Source organism: Procambarus clarkii, chromosome 30 (genome assembly GCF_040958095.1).
Source record: "Procambarus clarkii isolate CNS0578487 chromosome 30, FALCON_Pclarkii_2.0, whole genome shotgun sequence".
Classification (NCBI taxonomy): domain Eukaryota; kingdom Metazoa; phylum Arthropoda; class Malacostraca; order Decapoda; family Cambaridae; genus Procambarus; species Procambarus clarkii.
The window spans coordinates 20,537,625-20,542,043 of record NC_091179.1 but is presented as its reverse complement, the minus strand read 5'-3'; the positions used below and the strand labels follow the sequence as shown (position 1 = coordinate 20,542,043).

The window sequence follows — 4,419 nt, the reverse complement described above, 5'->3', positions numbered from 1 at the left end:
CCCCATTTATACTAACTCTCTGTTTCCTTTGGAATAGCCATGCCCTAATCCAAGTTAATATAGCACCCCCGATACCATGAGCTTCTATTTTTTTTAATTAGTCTTTCATGCGGCACTGTATAAAAAGCTTTGCTAAAGTCAAGGTATACAACATCACAATCCTTACCACTATCAACTGCCTCAACTATGCTGGAATAAAAAGTTAGCAAATTTGTTAAACATGAACGGCCATTTGTAAAACCATGTTGCGACTCATTTATTAATTTATGTTTTTAAAGATGAAGACGAATTTTATTTGCTATTATAGATTCGAGTAACTTTCCCACAATAGACGTTAGGCTAATTGGTTGATAGTTAGACGCAAGTGATCTATCTCCTTTCTTAAAAATTGGTATCACATTACCAACTTTCCAAAACTCTGGCACTCTGCCTGACTCTATTGATTTATTAAATATGGTTGACAGTGGGTCACAAAGCTCCTCTTTGCATTCTTTAAGCACCCTGGCAAACACTTCATCCGGCCCTGGGGATTTGTTTGGTTTGAGTTTTTCTAATTGTTTAATTACATCCTCCCTGGTAACTGCTAAACTAGTCAACCTGTCCTCATCCCCACCCACACAGACTTGTTCGGCTGAAGGCATATTGTTAAGTTCTTCTTTAGTAAATACAGATATAAAATATTTGTTAAAAATACTACTCATCTCCTTGTCATTATCCGTTATTTGACCTGTCTCAGATTTTATTGGACCTATCCTTTCCCTAGTCTTAGTTCGATATAACTGAAAAAACCCTTTAGGATTTGACTTTGCTTGCTCTGCTATGCGAACTCCATAGTTTCTTTTTGCTTTCCTAATCTCTTTTTTAACATTTCTAACCAGTTGTATGAATTCCTGTTCTAACCTGACTTCCCCATTCTTAATCCTTTTGTACCAAGCTCTCTTTTTACCTATAAGGTTCTTTAAATTATTTGTTATCCACTTTGAGTCATTAGTATTTGACATATTCAAATTGTATGGTATACTACGTTCCTGTGCTTTGTTTAGAATATTCTTAAATAAGTTATATATTAAATCCACATCGAAATCCCCTTTTACGTCACCTGTCGCTGGGTTCATGACTCGCTCTAAGACCGGCCCACACCCCATACCCAAGAGTTTCCAATCTATTTGACCCAAAAAATTTCTTAGGCTATTAAAATCAGCTTTTCGAAAATCTGGCACTTTAACAGAATTTTCTCCTACAGGTCTATTCCATTCTAAGCTAAATTTGATTACTTTGTGATCACTGTTTCCTAGCTCACTCCCTATTTCGATGTCATTAATTTGTGTTTCCCTGTTAGTTAACACTAAATCTAAAATATTATTTTCCCGCGTTGGTTCCTTAATGTGTTGCGTAAGAAAGCAATCGTCAATTAATTCTAGAAAATCTTCTGCTTCACTATTCCCTGTTTTGTTCACCCAGTTTATTCCACTAAAGGGGCCATGGGACCAGGATTTAAAAAATTGTTGTAGGGTATTCATAATTTATTATCCTGATACATGTGAAAGGTGCTGCACCTAGGCCAAGTTTCAGCATCTCAGCCTAAATAGAGAAGGAGAAAAAAAAAAAAAAAAAAAAAAAAGACGAATTTTTCAACCATGTTCAATTGATTTCACAGCCCACAATTGTGAACCAAAATCATTTATTTGACACTCAGCTATGACCTTACTATATAATAAAGATTTGCATGTCACATTATTATCCCAGATGTATTTAGTGCAATAATACAGATTTTATAAAAGTTTCCCAAAAACGTATGCAACAAAATGAGGTGTATCATTATTTATAAAATCAATAAATCTACGTAGATAAGAATAATGACATGCGTTTAAGGGGGCGTTAGTTAGGGTTCATAAAAGTTGTTCTAGTGCAATGAAAATTTATTGACGTGTTACACCTGAAGAGGGCTGCAAGTGGTCCAAGTTTCAGCATCGCAGCCTAAATAGAGAGGGAGAAAAAAAAAAAAAAACTTTTTTTAACCATTTTTTTACATGTTTTAAAGTTGATATAACAAATACAAATATCAACTGATATTATTTCTATGATACTCAGCTACCACAATACTATATAATAAAGGTTGTCTAGTGGCATTATTATCCCAAACCTATTTAGTGCAATAATACAAATTTTCAAAGTTCACCCAAAAAATTATGCAACAAAATGATGTTTATAAATATATATAAAATCAATAAATGATCTTAGGGGAAATATATAACTTGGGTTTTTAGAGGCACAGACTCTACATATAATGTGCAAGTTCCATGTAAATTGAATAATAAATAAAAAAGTTATTCAACCATATAGTTGCAAATTAGTTACCTGTAAAAAATGAAGGTCAAAGTTCAGCCACCTTTGGCTGAGGTTGATGAACTACCAATTTCAATCAAAATTACCACCCTTGTAGATTGGCATTCCTTCAGTAAGGTGTGTAAGTTCCATGAAGATTGCCTGATAAAAAAAAAAAAAAAAAAAATTATTAAAAAAAAAAAAATAAAAAAAAAAAATAAAAAAAAATATAAAAAAAGACAGCAGCTTTATATTTACAATTATTTATGATATAGTATCAAGATATAAAACATAATACATACTAACCTAATATAATTGGTCTGAAATATGCAACATCTTGCAACATCAAGAGGGAGAACGTCTTGAGTTGCAGGTCTAAGATCTTGAGTGGCAGGTGCCGCAGGTGGTGTGGCAGGTGCCGCAGGTGGTGTGGCATGTGCAGCAGGAGGTGTGGCAGGTGCCACAGAGGTGTGGCAGGTGCCACAGGAGGTGTGGGTGCCTGGGTGTGAGGCGAGGTAGTGTGTTGTGGGGGCGGGAGGCTGCCCTCTCTCTTCACTCAAGGGAACTCTTGTTTTGCCTCAGTGTGGCTTTACGCTCATTCTTTACTTGGCTAACGCGTAGAGCTCTTGCCTTTAGAGCTTTCTTCTTGTCCGATACTATATCCATTGTGCAGTATATGCAAGAAAATACGATCTGTGCGAGCGCGTCAGGCATGCGACCGCCGGCACAGACACTGAGAGGGTGACTAAGCCAGTAAATCGGATTATAGCCCCTCCCTCTCACAGAAGACAGTTGCCAGCGAGTGTGTTTATAATTTGTATATGCATAACAAGATATTCTCCACTCTATTGCGAAATACTAGACGCTTACAACGTATGACGCATCACCCTACGGCGCACCCGAGCCGCGAGGACCAGATTTCGGGCAATTGCGGCTGGAAAATTTGCTCTAATTACGTTATTTATTATCATAACATTAAACGGTTTGCACCACGGTGTTGCCAGAACGTTGTAGTATTTTTATAAATTTTTCGTGTTTGGCCGAATTTTTTCGGCCAAACAATGATAACGCCCCCTTTTTAAAGAGGCGTAAACTCTACATATAATGTGCAAGTTTCATGTAAATATAATAATAAATAAAGGCTGTGAAATTTTATCTAGTTGTAAAAGTTGGAGTTGCGTAGCGCGCTCTCAAAGTTTACTCAACCTGCGGTCACTCGTGACTGGTGATTTACGCATTGCGGCCAGCTCGTATGGAGAGCTCGCATGCATCTAGCTGTCAATGCTTTTCTCTTGTTCGTTTGGTAAGTCATATTGCAGTACAAATAGCTAAAAATAGCAAAAATAGCATGTTCTGGGAGATATTGTGTGAGCGCGTCAGCATACATCCTCTCTCCATGAGAGACACGCAGTCACTGACTGCACCACTCTCGTGTCAGACAATAGAGTGTTGCCATTTGTGTGAGTTTATATTCATTTTATGCATAACATGTTATTTTCAACGCTATTACGAAAAATAAGACATCTACAACGTAAGATACAATACCCCGCGGCGTACTCACGGCGCGAGGACCAGATTCACGAAAGTTGCAGCGGGAAATTTGACTCTAATTACGTTATTTTTCAAGATATCATTAAACGGTTTGGACCACAGTGTTGCCAGAACGTTGTAGTATTTTTCGTAATTTTTCGTAAATATTCCATTTTTCATCGGATTTTCGTTTACCATGGGCCCTAAAATTAAAGTCACCCATGACATAAATACTGTTTGATATTTCATTCCATAGATGCTTTGCTTCCATTCTGTCTAAATTTGGTGGCCTATATATAACTCCTATTATAACATTGTTTGCTTTTTCGTTTAATTCTATCCAAATAGTTTCTGTGTGTGGCTCAGTTTTGATTCCCTCTTTGAGACTACATTTCAAATTGTCCCTAACATATATGGCTACTCCCCCTCCTCGTCTAATATATCTATCTGTGTGAAATAGTTTAAATCCATTTATCTGATATTCAGCTAATAGTTCTCTATTTTCTACGTTCATCCACGTTCGGTAAGTGCAATAATATCTATTTTTTCTGTGCAGACAAGAGC

The 4,419-nt window shown here is 36.6% G+C and overlaps 1 long non-coding RNA gene across 1 annotated transcript; it reads right to left on the bottom strand.

Annotated features, from left to right (window-relative positions):
* Nucleotides 1–1,911: 1,911 nt before the first annotated feature.
* On the bottom strand, nt 1,912–3,084 carry LOC138369854 (uncharacterized). The gene is made up of 3 exons (XR_011229996.1): nt 2,632–3,084; nt 2,359–2,487; nt 1,912–1,977 (listed from the first exon to the last, which is right to left on the bottom strand). It is a non-coding gene; the product is annotated as an uncharacterized lncRNA (long non-coding RNA).
* Between the last annotated feature and the right edge of the window lie 1,335 nt (nt 3,085–4,419).